We start from the raw sequence: 22,214 nt of genomic DNA, 5'->3' as shown, positions 1-22,214 counted from the left end.
CATGTATGCCACTCTCCTGCCACCAAACCACCCATGTCAGTATTCCCTCTGTCTATCTTCCCCATCTCCTCCTCCCTCTCCCCTGTTCCCTCTGGTAACCATTAAAGTTTTTCACTGCATGCAAGATTTATTCCTACTGTATTTTGTTTGTCAGTGCTTTTTTTGGTTATTTATATTCTACAGATGAGTGAAGCAATCTGAGATGTATCTTTCACTTTTTGACTTATTTCACTAAACAAAATCATCTGAGGTCCATCCATTTTGTCCCCAAAGCAACTATTTCATTTTTTTTATTGATGTGTAGAATATCATTGAGGATATATTCCACAATTTTGTTATCCATTCTTCTTTGTAGGGCACTTGGGTCGGTTATGTGACTTGACAGTTGTGGACAGTGTTGCTCTGAATGTAGACATACATGAAACTTTCTGTTAGTTTTCATATTTAGTATAAATACCTAATAGAGGCAATTGCTGGATCACATGGAACTTCCATTTTTGTTACGAAATCTCCATATTGTTTTCCAGAGAGGCTGCACCAGCTTGCATTCCATTGTCAGAGATTTCCTTTTTCACCACAACCTGGCCAACATTTGTTGATTTAATTCTTTTTCAAATGAGCCATTATCATACAATTGAGGTGGTATCTTTTGAGGTTTTGATTTTAATTTGCCTTATAACAAATGATGTTGAACATATTTTCATATGTCCATAGGCCATTTCAAAGTCTTCTTCAGACAAGTATATAGGTCATTTGCTCATTTTTTTTATTGCAATGCCTGTTCTCTGATTGTTGGATTGTATAAGAACTTTGTAAATTTTGGAAATTAGTCTCTTGTCAGATGTGTGATGTGAAAATATTTTGTTCCCATTCTGTATGTTGCCTTTTTTTTTTTTTTTTTATGATGACTTCTTTCTCAGGTAAAAAAGCTTTTTAGTGTGATGTAGTACTACTTATTTAATTTTGCTTTTGTTTTCCATGCCGTTTGAGTCCCCAAATACATCTTATCAGTAGATGTCCTCTAGTGTATCCCCTATGCTTGCTTTCAAGTGTTTTATGGTTTTAGTTCTTATAATTCAAATCTTTAATCCATTTTGAATAAACTTTTGTGTAGGGAGTTAACTGTGGATCTAGTTGCATTTTTTCCCATGTGCTTATCCGTGTCTTTCAACACCGTTTATTAAACTAGATTTTCTTCATTGTATAGCTGTGGTTCCTTTGTCAAAAATTAACTTTTCTTAATTTTATGAGTTTTATCTCTGGGATTTCTATTATACTCCATTGGTCTGAGTTCTGTTTTTGTTCTGGTACCATACTGTTTTGATTACTTTTGCTGTGTAATAAAGTTTGAAGTCTAGAAATGTGATGTCTCAAGTTTTCTTCTTTGCTCTCAGGATTGTTTCAACTACTTGAAGCATTCTGTGGTTCCATATAAGTTTAAAAATTGTTCAATTCCCTTAAAAAAGTTATTGGTGTTGACAGAAGCATTGGATCTGTAATTTGTTTTAGGGAATATGACCATTTTAATGATGTTTATTCTTCTAATCCACAAACATGGGTTATTTCTCCATTTACTTTGTCTCTTATTTTATTTTCTTTAGAAGCGTCTTAATAGTTTTCAATATATATATGTACTTCATCTCATTCAATAAGTTTACCCCCATGTAGTCCATTCTTTTTGATGTTATTATTAATGGGATTGTATTCTTTTTCCCTGTTATTCTGATTGTTTGCAGATAGAAGAGAAACTGATTTTTTTTTTTGTATTGCTTTTGTATACTGCCACTTTACTGTATTCATTTATTATTCCTATTAGGTTTTTGGTAGTCTTGTTTGGATTCTCCAAGTATATAAACATGTCATCTGTAAAAAAAAAAAAAAAAGATATTCTATCTTATCTGAGAAGAGAATAGCATTTCCTGCTTTACTGTGAATTGTAAGCATGTAATCTCATTCCCACCTATTATTTTCATTTTTTTTTTCTTTTCAGTTTTAAATGGTTCTCTTGTGAACAGAGTATCAGTGCCTGAATCTTTTTCACCCATGTTGTTAGCCCATGTATCAGTGAATTCAGTCTATTCACATTCTGGGTGATTATTGATACAAACTGTTTATTAGCATTTTGGTTTTGATTTTTGGTGGTTTTATTTTTCTGTTTTTCCATTCTCTCTGCTCTTTCTGGATGGTTTTCCCTAGTGTTTCTATCAATTTCTTTGTTCATCTGTGAGTCTCTATTCTGGATTTTTTGTTAGTGGATTTTATGGGGTTTAGCTTGAATTACTATGTCTTTCGCCCTTTATGAACTGGTGCCAATCTCTGATATTTAACTATACAGTTTCCATTTTATTTTCCTTGTATGGATTTGCTGTCAAGTCATACTTTTCTTTTTCATTCTTCTTGTTTTGTGTTCCTGTTGTCATTTTATATTTCATTTTTTTTTTCTTCTAAAACTCATTTCAACATTTCTTGTGAGGAGGTCTGGTGGTTATAAACTTCACTAGCTTCTGTTTGGGTAATCTTTTATTTCACCTCATATTTGAATGATGATTTGTTAAGATAGTGTACTCTTGGCCTGCAGTTCTTGTCTTTAAGGATTGTGAGCACTTAATTCCATACTCTTCTGGAGAATGTCTGGGGTTAACTCTGAGGAAAGCCTAAGTTAGGTGCCTTTGTAAATTATGTTATTTTCCCTTGTTTCCTATAAAATGTTTTATTTACTTTTGATTTTTGAGAATTTAACAGTGATGTGTCTTGGTGTGAATCTTTGTGCATTTTGAAATTTGCATGGCCTCTCTGCTTTCTGAATATCCGTATCTAATTCATTCCTTAATTTGGGAAATTCTCAGTTATTTCATTGAATAAGGTCCCTTCTCATTTGCTCTCTCATTACCTCCTGGATCCCACTTATTCTGAAATTTTCTCTTTTAATATATTTCTCATGTTTGTACTCATATTTACTTTGTCTTTTTCCATATTTGTCTTCTTTCCATGTTTTTTTTTTTCCTAATAGGGTTGTTTGTTCATTTGAGTCTTCTATTTCTAAAATTCTTCTGCCAGTTTAATTCTGTTTAAATTACTTTCTAACTTTGTCTGAATTTCATTGAGTGTCTTGTGATATTTTTATATTTTCAGCTTCTTTTGTGAAGAACTCCCTTTGTTCACAGATATTATTTCTGAGATTTTGCACCTGCTTATCTGTCTTTGACCAACCTTCCAGTGTCTCATTTAGCATTTTTAATACTGTTGTTTTGAAATCTTTATTTGGATAACATGTTCTATATATGCATTCTTTATATTTGTTTCAGAATTACTGTTCTTCTCATTTTGCTTTTCCATCTTGTGTTCATATGCTCCTCACTCCGTAGACATGTTTATTACCTTATTTTCTGTTTTTCTTTTGTGTTTGCAGCACTGCAGGTTTAGTTTTCTTTGTTTTGTCTTCAATCACCTTGGCATGAGGTGGGGGTCAAGTATTTGGGCCTTGTCTGGGGCTTAAGTGTTTAATCTAGTTTGAGGGGTGTAGTTGGTTACCTCCACTTTCCTTTCTTTCCATAGCAAATTATGTTCGGTGTTTTCATTGTCTTACTTTCCCACCACCTACCTGCTGCTCTTTCCTGCCATAAGGCCCAATCTGTGAAACCCAAATCTCCAGCTATGTCTGGACTGCAAGGCTCATATACCTGGATTAAGTTGGGCGTTGCAGGCAGGTGGCTTGGTGCCCAAGTGCAGTATTGTTTCCTTATCCAGTTATGGCCACCAAAAATGGCTGTCACCATACAACCTCACAACACTGCCACCCCATTTCTTTGTGGCTGCAAGATCTGTCCAACATTTGCTACTTTTCCAAGAAACTTCTGAATTATCTCATAAGTCCTTTTCTCTGCTATTGGGTCTGCTATGGAGCCTGGCCAGGTTGAGCCTAGTAACTCTTTTATATCTTTTGGGAGAGGTTTGTGAGAGCTTTCTGTACTCACGACAATTGTGGAGTTCCCAGTCTGCCAGTTTGGGTCTTTGTCACAGGGTTGGAACTCAGTCCACACATAGGCAAAGTTACTCCAGGAATTTCACAGTGTCCTGGGGGTGTTTCACCTGGCTTGCATGGCTGATCCCCAGCCCATTCTGTTGATTGGGCATCTGGTTTCCAGTCATGCTCCCTTTACTTCCCTCCACTCCTTCCCCTTATCAGCTACCAACCTTAGTTCAACATCTCCATAGGCATTCCTGGGACTCTGCTGGGGGAACTTCTGGGTCTTCCTTGAGTAAATATGTTTTTATTAGTTGTTTAATGGGCTGAAAGTAATACCAGACTCTCTAATCTACCATGTTAGGGTGGAGTTGTTTTGTGGCATTTAAAAAAAAAAATCAATCTGTAGCTTTAGCTCTGTTGATCCTGTATTTGACATTTGTTCCAAAAAATTTCCAATTCTAGGGCCTCCCCGGTGGTGCAGCGGTTGAGCGCTGGGTTGCGAAGCTGCCCACAGCCTCTGTGGCGCTGGTTCAATCCCCGGCTGCTCCCCGGCCACAGGAAGAGGGTCCCTCATGGCGCGCAGACCTCTCCTGCCGCCCGCTGCTCCCCTCAGCAGTGTACTTCGGTCCTTCTGCCTGCTCTGCTCCCCGCTCTGGCTCTGGCGAATTCTCTCACCCTCCCGCGCTTCTGACTGTACCCAGTGCTTTTATAAACAAACAAATAAATAAATAAATAAATAAATAAATAAATAATAAATAAATCTTTTAGAAATAAATAAATAAATTTCCAATTCTATATAAAATTTTGTGTAATTTATTTACAATTGTCTTTTTATATATTTATCTATGCATGAAACAAGTATTTCTTCAGCTCTTGACTGCATTTTTTCATTATTTACAGATTCAAAATTGTGCCTACAAATTTACCTTTAATGTAATTAACCATTTACTGAAAGATATGTTAAAATATTTTGCTATGATCAGAAACTTAATAATGTCACATATGAAATTATGAGACCACATTAGATTAGACTTTATATATAAGACCATATTCACACATTCTCATTGAAGAATATTACAATTCTAGAAAAGTTAATAGTTTCATTATATAAAATGTTTTTAACCTATTATTCATCTTATTGAGATAGGATATGGTGTCATAGACATGAAAAACTCATAAAATGTGCCTTTTATTCTTCCTTTCTAAGGAAATTACTGAGAATACAAAATAATAGAGTAATTCAAGGAAAGAAAACCAGGGAACTCAGCCAGAAAAACAATAAATGGAAATCCTGGAATTAGATCTCTATTTAAAAAACAACAACAAAGTAAGTGGAGAAAAAGAATGAAGGACCCTGAAAAATTGATACCTGGGGAAGAAGTCTGCAGAGCATGTACTCTATATTAGTGAGGTTTCAAAATTAGCTTTTAAAAAAGATATGTAACACAAGCAAGAGAAAGCAACTAGGCCTCCTAAGTGAAGAGGATACTGGAAAAGAAATAATCATCCCAAATATGAAGCAAAAGAAAAATAAAAGTAATAGAGAGAGTAGGGAGAGAAGTGTTAATAGTCTTAGTGTGATGCTGGCTGAAATAAACGATTCAATGTAGAATTTATTAGATAATCAAAGTGAGGGTTCAAACCAGAGGGCGAAGACCCTGAAGGGAAAGTGGTCTCAGTCAGCCACTTCTTCAATGATCCTACCCCTCCTCAGGTAGTATTTGGTTTATGAAGTGCTGACATAGGCTAGATTACTCAGGAAAAATAATATATATGAGTTACTTTTTTTCTGAATTTATATAAAATATTTAATATTCTCTGCTTGGGTAATATATTTGATAAAATACTCCAGCATACTAAGGAAAACTATCTGTTATAAGCCAGTTCTGTTTAAAATCTTTTTTTATTATATATATTTTACATCATTTTTTTTTTTTTTTTTGCAGTGTTTGCTTTCTTGTCTCAGGTGTAGTTCCCATAGAATTTCCATGACCAATTCACCCATGCACCATCACCACAGTCCCTTGTGCTCTTCCAGCCCTCATTTTGATCCCTCCCCTGCAGAGTGTCTCTGATTTATAGTTGTCTATTTTTTTTGTTGTGTGTTTTTATTATTTTTTACCTGATCCTTTATTTGGTTTCCCTACAACATTTGAGGTAAACACATGACAGAAGTGAAGAATTTATTTATGTGGCATCTTTTCTTTAGGCCTGTGTTAATTTCCACACAAGGTTACACTCATACCTTAAAATCATCATATCTGGTAGGTGTAATTTGTATTTGAGAATAACAAAGATTTAGAAAAGCACTTTATCATAAGAACATCTGTTTGTTTGGACATCTGTGGATCACTCTGAGGAGGGGAAGGTGTCATGCTTTCAGACAGTAGCTGTTCATCCACTACAAGGGCTGACCACAGGGTACCGTTACAGCAGTTCTATTTTGTTCTACTTACTTCTGACGCTGCAAGTTCTTTTCCTTTGCCCAATACTTGTCGATTTTCTTTCACTGTAAAAGCTGAGGGGTCAGAAAGTGATAGTTGAAGATGTAGAGGATTTATATATTTTAAAATAGAAATTATAGAATATTAGTGTAATATAAATATGAAAAGTTGGGAGGAAAATATACTTGTGAGCACATCAGATACTTTTATGAGTGTATTTTCAAGAATTATGGAAATCTGCATTTACCTATGTAAATTTACTCAAAGAATTCCATGTATTTGTAATTTACTGTGATATTACACACTGGGTATAAGAATTACTAACTACACTATCAATGAAACTCTGGGTCACTTTCAAATTTTGGGACCACCCTTATGATTTTTCCCTAAAATACACATATTTTTCAGAAATCTCAGTCTTCAAAGAAAGACATGAATGGACTGACAGATGATGATTGTAGAGGAAGCAGTAAGGTTATGCTGTCTGCAGGAGAGTGAATTTGTTGGCAATTCCATTCCACAATGTTTGATGGGTATATGGGGGACAAGTAATAACACTAAACCTAAAACAGTAAATTAAAATAGCCCCCAAAATTTGGAAATTGGATCAATGGCCAGACAGAAGAAGGTTGGAAGCTAGTGAGCTATCTCTGAGAATAGTGTCTTTGAAGCTAGAGGATTTTTGATGCATTGTCTTTATGGAATAGTCATCGATTGCTCTGCATATTAGACTGGCATGAAAGTACAGCAAGCGGGACACACTGACTTTCGTCTCTTGATATGTATGTAAGTCTATAGTTTGCTAGTGGGCAGAATTGTGACAGAGTATGGTAATTTTCAGCTGAAGTGGAAAAATTATTCCTTTATAGTAATGTAAACTCATCAACCATGGGCTAAATATAGCTGTGAAGAAAATTTGTGAGGCAAAGCAATTATAGTATCTTGGTGATCATCAGCATGGCACATTGCTTGATGGAAACCACATTTCTTTTATATTAAGTTATCCAAATTTATTTTTGAAATAATTCCTTTCTCTTTTTTTTAAGTATTTTGTAGTAACAGGTCACTTTATAGTTTATGTAAATACACACTTTTTCGCTATTGTTCTTGAATTTTATATGAGTGAATGGCTTTAAAATACATATTTGCTCCCCAACCCCCAGAGAACAGTGTGCTTTAATTAACATATACATTACACAAATATCTGCTTATCTTAGTTTTCTGCATGGATGGTATTGAAATTTGTTCCACCAAAGAAACAAAATCAACACCCTCAGAGGCTGGGTGCAGGTATATTAGCATTTCAGAGGCTCAAGTGTCATAACTGGTTTAACTAAACAAAGCCATAACGTACATTTCAGAAAATTGCCGGGAAGGAAAATCAATTCTGAATTTGAATTGAATTCAAATAAATCCAGCACCATGTATATGCACTGTGCATATCTCTGTTAGGCATTTCTATGAATTATTTGCTATCAAAGTCTATTTAAACTTATTTAAAAAGAGGCATATATTTTTCATTTTACTTAAAATGAAAGTTTTCTCCTTAGAGACTTATGGCAAATTTTTATGTCCTCAAAAGTGATTAATGTTGATCTGCTGTTTTTCAATATTCTCCTAGGTATGGTTATTAAAATATAATTATAAATTTACTCATTTTGTCTTAAAGATATCCTGAGTTGGTAGTGGTATGCATTGCCTAGAGTCAGATTGGTCAATGGTAGCATGGAAAACACACCAAATATTAAATCGTGTGTACATTTAGTTAAAAAATTTAAGGTCTTAAAATCATTTGACATGATAAAGTTTTTCAGGTAATAAACTCATAGGTCCTGGGTTTTTTGTTTGTTTTGCTTTATTTTTGCTTCAAGCCCCTGTTTGGTGTTATAGCTTCAACTTAAAACATACTATCTTCTTTATTTAAATACAAAATATAGATTTCTCTTAGAAAATACTTAAATCAGAGACTTTAGCATTGCACAATTCCAGTTATAATTATATTGAAAACTGAGAATGGCAAACCTCAAGAGTGGGAAAACTCTTAGTGCATGGAGCTCTTGGTGTTGGGAAATACCCTGTGGCTTCCATGAGGGTTGTGATATTTCTTTTTATCATATCAAATTCACACAGAGAACTTGAAACTCTTCCATAATTTTCCTCTCTAATTGCCTAAAGTTTTCTCTTTTCTCCTAGAAGTGACTTGTTTCATTGGGAACAAGTTGTCTATGGGAAGTTACAGTACAGAGTCCTTAAGCAGAAACACCCCTCTGATTCTCTTGAAGATGAAAGAATGGGGAGAGTTCTTCAGTCATCTCTTCAGTAGCTTTTAATGGAACATGGTTACATATCCATGCAAATCGATATGAAGATCTTTGTAAAGTGTTATGTAATGAGATACACGCCATTCTCAACATTGGTTATTATACAAGATTCAGATCATAGTCTAGCTGATGCTGCAAAGGTTAATTCCCTAAACACTTGCATGCCTTTTCTAGTTATAACTTAATGATGAAGTCATCTCACTTGTTTTTAAATATTTATTTACTTATGCGTACAAGAACTGGGGTACAAGCCAGAAGTGTCAGGGGGGTGAGAGGATTCACCAGAAACACAGTGGGGAACAGAACAGGCAGACTGACTAAAATACACTGATGAGGGGATAAATGGGCAAGTCAGGAGAGGTCTGCTGTGCCATGTGGGTAGCTCCCTAGCCAGGGATCGAACTCATGCTGCAGTGACTGAGGATAGCTTTGTAGGTTGTGTTTTAACCCCTTACACCACAGGGAGGCCCTGAAGTCATCTCTTAAGGTGCCTAACCTCTTCTATAAATTAAAGAAAATAATTTATTTCTTGCCTAATACAGTAAGCTTCAAAATATTAACTCTAAGTGTTCTCAGATCTCCATTTATTGGTCTGAAATTTAGGTTCCCAGAGGAAATGCATATGCATACCTATATATGTATATAGATATATGGATGTATAAAATATGTTCATATGTGTGTATATGCACACACATATATACACACCCATATGCATGTGTATACATATATACATATGTGTAGTCTCATGATCATGAACAAACTTCCATGAATTGATTTTTAAAATGGCTTTGCATCCTTGCAATTTATAATAATCAGTAGCTACAGGTTTTTGTCTCCAATTTCACCTCCATTTTGTACATTTTTCTGCAACTTTTTGTCATTTCCTATGTGCTGTTCCAACTGTGTTTTCTGTTTGCTTTTTGGTTGCATACATGTTTATGCTAAATGGGTTTTAATGAGAGGTGTTTGCATAAAGGGACTGGTAGCAAAGAACTTGGGGAGAATGAATATTACTTTTTTAAAAAAAACTATGTAAATTAATATATGTAGAGAACATATTTACTAGTGATGAGTGGTTACACACACACACACAAAAGTCCCATTGTATTTTTAAATATGTGGGAAGTCAATAATATTGGATAGAGATATTTGGAGCTTTGAGAAGTAAATGGAAGCTGTATTTTTAAGAACCAAAACAACAAAAAGAGCCTCAAACAACTATTCACTCCTGAAATGAAAAACAAGTCCTTGGAAAATAGAAATGGACATCTAAGAATCTGATGTACTCATGGCCTGTAAGAAACACAATGCTGATTGACCATGTATCAAAAGTCTACTTGGGGGCCTCCCCGGTGGCGCAGCGGTTGAGCGCTGGGTTGCGAAGCTGCCCGCGGCCTCTGCGGCACCAGTTCGATCCCCGGCTGCTCCCCGGCCACCAGAGGAGGGTCCCACATGGCGCGCAGACCTCTCCTGCTGCCCGCTGCTCCCCTCAGCAGTGTACTTCGTCCTTCTGCCTGCTCTGCTCCCGCTCTGGCTCTGGTGAATTCTCTCACCCTCCCGTGCTTCTGACTGTACCCAGTGCATGTATAAAGAAAACAAGCAAACAAACAAATAAATAAATAAAACATGCCTCTATTTAAAAAAAAAAAAGTATATTAAAAAAAAAAAAAAAGTCTACTTGGGATTGCATTTAACAGATTTTAAATTTATAAGCAAGACCTAATATCTGTTTGATATGCTGTGAACTGACTGAATTGGGGTAGTTAACATTCTATCATTTGATTGACCCATGATTCTTTTCATGATGGCATGGCTTTATGCAGCTGTATTTTCATTGATTGTTGTGATACAAATTAATAGTGAACAAAAAAATCGATAGAAAATAGAAAGTGAGGGTGGCTGCATTCAATTTGATTCCAAGGTTGAAGAAGTTCAGGAGCGCAAATTCATTTAGGAAGTAATTGTGGTTATTAAAAAAAAGAGTATTCTTCATTTAAGTTATATATGCAGTTTTATAAAAGGTAGTAACCTTTTAAAACACAAAGTATAACTTGTTTGGATCTACCTATTCATATACACAAGAGTTAGGCATTCCTTTTGATCTGTCAAAAGTAATGGAAAAATTATGGAGACACTAAGCATACTATAAATCAAGGAAGTCTAGATACCTCTGAATTTCACAATTAAGTTGTTTGACACTGTTGAGCTACGTGAATCTATTTACTTTTCTTTGAGAATAATCAAGAAGGGTCAGTCAACATTCTAGGAAGATTTTTCTGGTATGTATGCATTTTACCTAGATTGTGACTAAGTCCCCAGTCTTACCAATGAATTGAGGCCAAGTTTTCTCCACAGCTCTCACTTCTGGTGTGCGATTGATGAGATGTTCCATAGTAGACATGGAATAGGAAATCTTTAGTATAGGAACTAGTGATTTGGTTCTGAGAAGTCCAATCCTAAGGAGGTATGAATGAAGGAATTGATAACTCTGTTTGGGCTGGTTTATTTATTGTTTGACCAACCCCCAAACGGGAAAGTTATTCTCAACTTGGTCCTTGCTTCAAAGAATGTGAAAAATATCTTAAATCTCTGGGACAGATATGTTGAGCCAATTAGCTGTCACTTTTCCTGCTACTCTTATATAATATTCTCATTCTCAGTGTATAGCTCAAATACCAATATCTTTATAAACCCTAACTCAATACCCCAAATGTAATCAAGTCTTTCTTGTGTACCCATTTATATCAGTGTTCCTTATTATTTATATATGCCTCCCCTAGTTTCTAAGTTATTTTTTTTTAATGGTTTATTTACTTTTATACAAGAACAGAAGTACAGGCCAGATACGTGGGAGGGTGAGAGGATTCACTGGAGACAGAGTGGGGAACAAACAGGCAGACTGAAGAAATACACTGCTGAGGGGAGCAGCGGGCGAGACAGGAGAGGTCTTCCTCGCCATGTGGGATTCTCACCGGCCGGCCGGGATGGAACGCACACTGCAGAGGCTGCAGACAGCTTCACGGTGCGGTGCTCAACCGCCTACACCACCAGGGAGGCCCTCTAAATTAATTATAAATAGGAATATACTCAGGAAATGCTTCTCAAATCATCCTAATGTGTTTCATAATCTTAGTAGTAGCTACAAATCTAATGAATTTTCTTCTTTATTGGAAAACAAATATCATTAACAAATTAAAATTGTCCATTGTAGGACTTCTTAGCCTTCTGGTATTCATACAAAATGTTCATAATTACATAACATATCTGGATACATAGTTGAAGCCATGACTGGTCCAGAGGGGAGGACACTGTTCATCTCCTTGGTGAAGGGGAATTGCTGTCTCAACACACCCATAACCCAATGGTGGCATGTCTTTGCCCTGCATTATATTAATCGGAAAGCTGAGTTTTGTGGTTTTGTTTCAATAATTTGTTTTCCTAGAAGGCAACTTACAAGCATTACATAAATAAAACTCATTTCCTCAAAATCATTCTGCAAAAATTTCGAGTTTGGTATTTAAGATGGTTATTGAAAAACATTGGTCATTATCTTATGTTTTAAACTGAGAAAATCCCTGTAATTCATCTTTTTGTCACCAAATAGCTTTTTCACATTTACATCAAGTGGCTTTCATCAATGTGATGCCAAGCCAATTAGAATTACTGTGGAATCTTGCCAATAAACCAATCTCTTTCTGGGGCCTCTGCCCACAGAAGAATTTCTGACATAGAGACATTGAATCACTCTTTTGTAATTGGTCTGTTTAGGTTTTTTATTTCTTTTTGATTAAATCTTGGAGGTTGTATGCTTATAAGACTTTGTTTATTCATTCATCCCACTTATTAGCAAATAGATGTTCATACTAGTCTCTTATGAGCCTCTGTATTTGAGATGTCTGTTATAACTTCTATTTTGTTTCTGATTCAACATTTTTTTTTTTTTTTTTTTTTTTTTTTTTAGTGAGCCTAGCTGGAGGTTTATTTTTTAAAAGAGCTAGCATTTGGTTTCATTGATCTTTGGACATTTGATTTTCTATTTCATTCATTTATTCTAATTTTCATTATTTCCTTCCTTCTCTGAGTTTTTGTTTTGTTCTTATTTTTCTAATTCCTTCAAGTGTCAGAATAGCTGATTTATTCAAGTGCTTTCTTGTTTCTTGATGTGGACCTGTATTGGTATTTTCTATCTTCCTAATCCTGCTTTTGTTGTTTCCCTTAGTTTCTGTTAGTGTCTTCCTTTTTGTTTGTCTTGAGAAATTGTGAATTTCCCCTTTGACTTAATTAATGCAATAGTAATTTAATAGTATTTAGAGTCTACAAATGTTAGAGGATATTCCTGCTTTCTTGATTTCTAGCTTGATACCATTGAGATCAGAGATAATACTTGATGATTTTATTCTTTTATCTTATTTTTTTAAAGATTTATTTATGCATGCAAGAGCTGGGGTACAGGCCAGAGGTGTGGGGGGTGTGACAGGATTCACCAGAGACAGAGTGGGGAACAGAACAGGCGGATTGACCAAAGTACACTGCTGAGGGGTGCAGCGGGCGAGTCAGGAGAGGTCTGCTTTGCCATGTGGGTTGCTCCCTGGCTGGCCAGGAATCGAATTCATGCTGCAGTGGCTGCGGATTGCTTCATAGGTTGCGTCTTAACCTTTGCACCACCTTTGCATCACCAATACTTGATTTTAATCTTCATAATTTATTGACACTTGTTTTATAATATTATAAAAATATACTATTATAATATTTTGTAATATTATAAAATATCTTTATATTCATAAAGAATATTTCCTGCACATTTGAAAAATGTGTACACAGATTTTGGGTGGTACAAAATGTCTATATGCCCATCTGGTCTAATTCTTTATTTAAGTCAATAGTTTCCTTGTTTATTTTCTGTTTGGTTGATGTGTCCATTCATAAATTAGGGTATTGAAGTCCCCTTTTAATATTGGATTGCTGCCAATTTCTGTTTTCAGATTTGTTACTACTTGCCTGATATATTTTGATGTTCCTACACTATATTGATGACTGTAATTAGTGTGGCTGCCCTTGTATTTTGGGGGGGTCTCATTTGCTTTTAAGTTTCTGCTTTCAAACCACTTACATTTAGCCTATGCTTATCTCTGTAGCTCAGATGTATCTCCTGGAGAAAACAAAGTTGGTTTTTGTTTATTAATCCAGCCAACCATTCTGTGCCTTTTGTTGCGTTCTGTTCATTTATGTTTAAGGAGATTTTTGATATATGAGGTTTGGCATGTAGTCTTAGTTTTAGCTGAGACAAAACTAAGCACTTCCCCTAGATCACCTAGTTTAGTCTTAGTTTTCTGATTCTCTCTGTTCCTTGTTAATTTTTTCTTTCAAGTTAGATAGGTTAGCTCCTTTAAGCATTCTTTAGGTGAATTCTAGTGTTGGCAAACATCTTAAGGGTTTTTTTTTTTAAGATTTATGTATTTATTTATACAAGCACTGGGTATAGTCAGAAGTGCGGAAGGGTGAGAGAATTCACCAGAGTCAGAGCGGAGAGCAGAACAGGCAGACTGACGAAGTACGCTGCTGAGAGGAGCAGCGGGCAGCAGGAGAGGTCTGCACGCCATGTGGGACCCTGACCTGGTGGCCGGGGATTGAACCAGAGCTGCAGAGGCTGCGGGCAGCTTCGCAACCCAGCGCTCAACCACTGCGCCACCGGGGAGGCCCTTAAGGGTTTTTTTTTTTTTGCCTACAAAGAGCTTCATTTCTGAAAGAGTCTTGCAGGATGTAGTATTCTTGGTTGGCAAAATTTTATCTTCAAGTATTTTGAGTATATCATTTGATCTGTTTCTTGTCTTTTGATAATAGCCATCCTATTAGTCATGAGAGGATACTGCATTGTGATTTTGATTTGTATTTTTCTAATAATGATGATGATCATCTTTTTATGTGTCTGTTATCCAATTATAAGGCTTCCTTGGAGAAGTGTGTATTGAGATCTTCTGCCTATTTTTAAATTGAGTTTGTTTTTTTGTTGATGGCATTTATGATATTTTTAAAATACAGATATTAACCTTTTGTGTATATGACTTGCAAGTATTGTTTTCCATTCAGTAGGCTGCCTTTTTTTATTTTTTTTGATGATGGTTTCTTTTGAAGTGCAGAAGATATTTAGGTTGATGTCATTCCATTTGTTTACTATGCTTTTGTCTCCCTGTTTGAGTTGAATCCCCAAAGACATTGTTCACACTGCAATGCAAAGAACTAGAAACTGCGTCTGGTGGAGCATCTCCAGATGCACTCAACAGTGAGCAAGCTGAGAGAAATATTTTCAAGGACAGAAAGAGAGCAGCTCCTGCCTGGGAGGGTCCCCAAAAGGGTTGCCTGCTGGGTGTATTCAGTGTCGAGTTTTATAGCTGCACTCGTGTTGGATCTAGGGGAATTGCTGTGGTGTTCATGCAGTTTCCTAACCGGTGGCTTGATGTCCATATCCAAATGCAGTCAGACTGGTGATTGTTTGCTACAGTGTTTTGAATTTCCCTTCCTGTTATGCAATGTTTTGAATCCCCCTTCCGTTATGTCTCCCTGGGGCCCCTGTCGCTATCTGCCTGTTAAGGTCTACCTCCTCAATACTGATGTCAAGGGAACTTATCACCTATGTTTTCATCTATGTATTAACTTCTTTCTGGCCTTACATTCAAGTAATCTATTTTGGTCTTTTATGTACTTATATGTTTATGTCAGTCTTATTTATGTTTTTTTCAATTTTTTTAATGAAATACCTTTGTTTTACATCCTTGTTAGTAGTTTGACTGTATTGAATTTCCCTCTTCAGGTATAGTCACCATAGCTGTCCCACCCCTGCACCTGTAGTCCTCTACCATAGTCCGCTGTACCCTCCCACCCCCACCTCTAGTCTCACTCCTCTCTCTCCAGATACCTTGGATCTGTGGTTAGCTTTCAAGGTTTGGTTTTAATGTTTGTCTATATCTGACCTTTTGGTGTTTGTATTTTCCACATATAAGTGACATCATCAAGTATTTATCTTTTCCCTTCTGGGTTATTTTGCTTAGTATCATCCCTTGGAGCTCCATCCATGTTGCTGCAAAAGGTGTAAGTTTATCTATTTTGATCACTGTGTAGTATTCCTGTGTGTGTGTGTGTGTGTGTGTGTGTGTGTGTATACACACATGTAAGATGGTCTCTCCTGATTTTAATTTGCATTTCCCTGATGATAAATTATTTTCCTTTCTTTAAGCTTTTTTCCTTTCTTTAGTGCTCGTGTCTGCTGACCATCTGTATGTCTTCTTTAAAGAAGTGTTTACTTAGTACCTTTGCCCATTTTTTGATTGGCTTGTTTCCTTTTTGTTGAGTTGTAGGAACACTCTGTAGATCTTGAATATTAGCCCCTTGTCAGATGTATGGACATGCAAATGGAATGTTTTTCATTTTGGTTAAAGTTTCTTTTCCTATGTAGAAGTATTTTTGTTTTATGTAGTTGCATTTGTTTATGTTCTTTGTTTTCATTGCTGCTGGAGATGAATCTGCAAAGATGTTCCTGAGATACATGTTGTGAATTGTTTTACCTATTTTTTTCCCATATATTTTATAGTTTGGGGTGTTTTGTCCAAATCTTTAGTCAGAATTGGTTTTTGTGTATGGTGTGAAATTGATCTAGTTTCATTCTTTTACATGAGACTATTCAGTTTTCCCAACACTATTTGTTGAAGATACTGCCTTTTTTCATTGCAAGCTCTTGGCTTCTTTGTTGTAAATGAAGTGTCCATGTATGTGTGGGGTTATTTCTCAATTCTACACCACTGATCTTTGTTTTTATTCTAATACAAAATGGTTCTGATTACTATGGCTTTATAATATGATTTGATTTCAGGGAGAAGGATGCCCCATTTTGTTCATTCTCAGGATTTCTACAGATATTAAACATCTTTTGTGGACCCATACTAATTTCAGGATTTGCTGATCTATTTCTTTGAAAACTGCCATTAGGATATGACAGATATGACAGTAATTGCATTGAATCTGTGTATCACTCTGGATAAAATGACCATTTTAACAATGCTAATTTTAAAATATGAGCAGAGAATATCTTCCCACTGATTTGGGTATTCTTCAATGTCTTTACATAGTCTTAGAGTTTTCAGTGTATAGGTCTTTCAGCTCCTTGGTTAAATTTATTCCTTGTTATTTTGTTCCTTTTGATGTGATTATAAATGGGATTATTTTCTCTTTCTTATATTTCTTTGTTTGCAAATAGGTACATAGTAGCTCTTCGTATATTTATTTTATAGCCTACAACTTTAATGCATTCATTTATTTGTTTCATTTTTTTATGTAGAACCAGGGTGTAGGCCAGAGGTGCAGGGGAGAGGGTATTAACAGAGGGCAGAGCAGGGCAGGCAGATTTACTGAAAAACATTGCTAAGAGGAACAATGGGTGAGACAGGAAATGTCTGCTGTGGATTTTTGTGGGTTAGCTGCCTGGCCAGGAATCGAACTCTAGCCAAATTGGTGAAAGCACAGAGACTTAACCCCTAGGCCGCCAGGGAGGCCCTATTCATTTATTTCTAAATGTTATTATTATTATGACGCAATTCTGCAGAGTTGTCTATGCATAAAATCATGATATCTCCATATAATGATAGTTTTAGTGCTTCCTTCTCAATCTGTATAACCATTCTTTTTTTTTTTTTTTTTTTTGCCTCACTGCTCTGATTGAACTTTTAATACTGTGTTGATTAATTCTGGTAACATCCTTGTCTTATTCCTGATCTTAGAGGAAAAGCTTTGTTTTTCACCAAATAGTGTATGAGGTTAACAGTTTGTCATATATGGCTTTTATTATGTTGAGGTACGTTCCCTTTATACTCCTGTTATTGAGTGTTTTTATCATAAATCAATATTGAGTCTTGACCTGTGTTTTTTCTTCATCTAGTGAGATTATCATATTCATTTTTTCCTTCTATTTTTTCATATGGTTTATTACATTGACTTATTTGTGTATGTTGAGCCATCCTTGCATCTTAGAAAAAATCCCAGTTGATCATGATTTATGATGCTTTTTAAAAAAATATTTATGCATACAAGAACTGGGGTACAGGCCAGAAGTGTCGGTGGGTAAGAGGATTCACCAGAGACAGTGGGGAATAGAAAAGGCAGATTGACTGAAATGCACTACTGAGGGGAGCAGTGGGCGAGTCAGGAGAGGTCTGCTGCACCAAGTGGGTTGCTCCCTGGCAAGGTCGGGGATCGAACTCGTGCTGCAGAGGCTGCAGATGGCTTTATAGTGTGGTGCTTAACCCCTTGTGCCACCAGGGAGGCCCCATTCTGTATTTTTTAAATGGTATACTTAAATGGTATACCATTCAAATGTAGGGTAATTATAGATATAAACTTTTTATTAGTCATTTGTGTTTTTTTTTTTTTTTTACATTGGTTTCTTTTTCCTCCTTCTGAATGACTTCCCATGGTAATCTCACAATTATGTTTATTCATCTGTAAAATCTCTACTCTAGATTTTTGGTTAGTGGTTACTGGGGCAATTATGCATTATTTACTTTGTCTATGAATGGCCTTTATCAGCTGGTGTCCACTCCTTTACATTTAAGTATAGAGTTTCTGCTTCTTTCTCCCCTTTAGGGAGATTTGTCAACAACAAAAGGGATTTGTTGTTGAATCATAATCTTACTCATGCCTATGATTTTTGCCATTTGGCTCAAGATTTGTTTCATTTTTTTCTTATAGTACTCCTTTCAAGATTTCTTGTAGGGGAGACCTGGTGGTGATAAACTCCATTAGCTTATGTTTTTCTTGGAAAACTTTTATTTAGCCTTTCTAGTTGATTTATAATTTTGCTTTATAGCATATTCTTGTTTGGGAGAAACAATTACACTCTCTTTCTGTATGGAGCATGGGATGAAATCTGAGAAAAGTCTAGTTTAGGTGTCTTTTTAAATTATTTTTGCTTCTAACATCCTATAAAGTATTTTCTTTACCTTTGATTTTTGTAATACTGATGTAGATTTTTTAGCATTTAGAAATTTGGGTGTTTTCTGTGCTTCTTGAAAATCCGTACTTAATCATTCCTTAGGACTGGGAAATTCTCAGCTGTCTCAGCTATTCATTCTTTAAAAATACCAGTTTCCGGTTTCCTTCTCTCTCTTCACCTTCCAGAATATCCATCATCTTGTTTCCTCTTCTAATAGAGAGTGATATTTCTTATAGTTTTACCATATTCCTGTCTTGTCTTTCTAATTAGGTTATTTGCACCTTCTATTTCTGAAATTTTCTTCTATGATTTTAATTCTATCTAAAATGTTTTCTGTATTTGTTTTCATGTCATTCAGTATATGTTTATGTGATCTTAATTCCTTTCTAAGATTTTGCATCTGCCTATCTGCATTTATCTGACCTTCCAGTAGGTCCTTTAGCATTTATGATATTGTGTTATTCTTTTTCTCATATGTCTTCTATTACTGTATCCTTTATATATGTCCCAGAACTTCTGTTCTCACTTTGCTTTTTCATCTTGTTTTCAGGTGTTCCTTGCTTCCTAGGCATTTGTGTTGCCTTGTTTGGTTGGGGAGCTGTGGGTTTAGTTTTCTTTCTTTACCTTGGCATGAGGTGAGGGGAGCAGGGGCATCTGGAGTAAATAGTCAATCTCAGTTTTGTTGAGTGGGGTCTGTCACTTCCTCTGCTCCCCACATGGATCATAATAAAGTTTGAGTCTCTTGATGAGAAGGCTAGCTCTGGCCCACCAGGCTTCTGCTCTGGTACTCATTGTGTCTGGCAGGCAGAAAGAGGCCTGAAATTGTATGTGCCTTGTTGCTTAATTATGCCCATAGGCAATGGCCTCTATTGTTTCCTCCGCCACTGCTTTCCTCCCTCTGAGGGAACTTGCTTATAGGCTCTGTGTATCCATTTGCTAATTTCCAAGGGATTGGTGAGTTCTCTTTCCAATCCTTTTCTCTGCTATTGAACCCCCAATGGTCTAGCCTAGCCTGCCTCTGCTGGTGACTCTGATTTCTGGAGAGAGTTCAGAGGGCACAACTTTCTTTACCCATACAGGTCACAGAATTCCCAGTGTCTCAGGTCAGACCCATAGCTGTGCATGACTGCCTTTCATTTCTGAAAAGTACCTTCAGGGAGATTCACAGTGTGGCATTGTGCCATGGATAGCTGACTCCCAGCCTGTTCTGCTAGTTCAAGTATCTACTTTTCCTGCCATGCTCTCCAGTCGTTTCCCTGCCTTACCCTTCAGCAAGTCTCTGACCACCAGTGCAGTCCCCTGTGGGAAATTCCTGGGGAGTGTGTCAAAGAATTTCTAAACCTTCCTTTGAGAAAATTTTTATATTTTTAGGGTGAAAATGTAACACCAACCTCTATTCTGCCATGACATGGGTGGAGTCTCCCCATCTTTACATATTTATTGAGACTTGTTTATATCCCAATATATTACCTGTCCTAGAGGATATTCTATTTGTGCTTGATAAGAATAAATATTAATTCCTTTCAGGAAACACAGATTCCTTTCTGTGTTTAACAAACAGCATTTTACAAAGTTTGTTTATTCTGTTACATCATTAAAGGTCACTTTAATGACCTTCCTTGATCTTTGTAGATGTAGTCTCCATTTGATATAAGTGGGGGTGTTTAAGGTATTTCAGTCAATGTCTCCCTTTTGGTCTGTTAATGTTTTAAGTGTTTGGTGCACAAATATTGATGATAGTTGTATCTTCTTAAGAGAGTGACCCCCTTAGTCATTATGTAGTGTTTTTTTTAATGCTTAAAGTCTAATTTATCTGATATGAGTATTGTTTCTGCCTCCCTGTTTCTATTATTAGTTTGATATAACTCCTGAAATCTTTCACTATAATGTCTTTAGAACTGTTGTGGGCTTCTTGTCAACATAAATTATAGGAGGGTCCTGTCTTTTTAAATTACATCCAGCTTCTTTGTGCCTTTTGATTAGTGAATTCAGTCCATGTATTTTTAGGGTGATTATTGATATATATACAGGATTTATTACTACCATTTTATATTTTGGTTTTTGGGATTTTGTATTTGTTTCCTTCTCCATGTGTTTCTCTTTGCATTTGGGTGTTTTCATGAGGGTAAATAATTTGATACATGAGGGTTGTATCCAACTTTACCTGTAAGGTAGTGTTCTTTTTATGTATTAATGTCAACTTATCATCATTAGCCTATACAGACTCTGTCCTTTTCTTCCTCCCCTTTCATGCTTTCTCTTGTCTCATAGAATTCCTGTTCATGCTTCTGATTCTGTTTTCCTGTTTATAACATATTCAAAGTTTTGTGTATATTATTTTTGATAAATTCTATTGACATTATTTGATGGTGGTGAACTCGATTATGTAGGTTTTCTTTGTGTTACTAAATCTTAATTTTCTCTTTTCATTTGAGTCAATACTATAATTGTACTTAAATTTCATTTACCTCTGCAATATCAAGTCTGCTTGTTATGCTTTCCATAGTAGTCTTCATTTAATTCATTACATTTTTCATATGTAACCTACTTGGAAATTTTTTTGTAGCTTTAGTCTCTGAAGAACTCAATCTGCTCCTACTTTCTTACACCATCACTGTTTCATTAATTATCAGAATATATTTTATGTATTTTGTTGGTTTTCTTTATGACAATTTTGAATTTACTGTCTAGAAGATTGTACCTTCCAATCTGTGTCTTTAAGTTTGATTTCTTGAATATTGTCATTCTGCTATAATTCTTGACATTCCTGAATATCCGAATGTGTTCCTTTGTTTTTCTAGTAGGTAGTGTTGTATCTTTAGCTTTGTAATTCTGCTTTACAGAGTCTGGTCAGAGAGAAAGTGGGGTAACACTTTCCCCTCAGAACTCTGGTGGGGGAAGGCCAACCTAGACATAAAGCTCCATAAAGTCCCATGTTGTTGCTCTCCCTTTGTGAACAGACCAGTTCCTAAACTGAACACAAAGCCTCTGTTCCTAATTCCTGCTTCTAGGTCTAGTTATAGGTTTTTGTGATCTGAGGTGGTTTAGCTCTGATCTCAAGACTATTAGATTCCCTTTTTAAAAGATTTAGTCATTTATGCATACAAGAGCAGGGGTGTAAGGCAGAGGTGTGTGTGGGGGGGGTGTGTGTGAGAGGATTCACCAGAGAGCGTGGCCAGCAAAACAAGTGGATGTACTGAAGTATACTGCTGAGGGGAGCAGTGGGAGAGACAGGAGAGGTCTGCTGCGCCATGTGGGTTGCTCCCTTGCCAGGTAGGAATCGAACTCATGCTGCAGAGGGTGGTGATAGCTTGATAGTGCTGTCTTTAATCCCTGTCCCACCAGGGAGGCCTTCAGACTATTAGATTCTTGAGGGTACTGAGGCCAGAATGCCACTGCCTATGACAATCACAGGAACTCAAGATCTGGTCCCAACACCAGCAGAGACTGTTCATCTTCACATGTACTATGTAGCTTCTGGAGTCCTGGTGTGGGTGTTTCTA

The sequence above is a fragment of the Talpa occidentalis genome, unplaced genomic scaffold (assembly GCF_014898055.3).
Source record: "Talpa occidentalis isolate TD23 unplaced genomic scaffold, MPIMG_talOcc4v2.1 talOcc4.3, whole genome shotgun sequence".
Classification (NCBI taxonomy): Eukaryota; Metazoa; Chordata; class Mammalia; order Eulipotyphla; family Talpidae; genus Talpa; species Talpa occidentalis.
The sequence above is the reverse complement of the archived record's forward strand: the minus strand, read 5'-3'. Positions refer to the sequence as shown.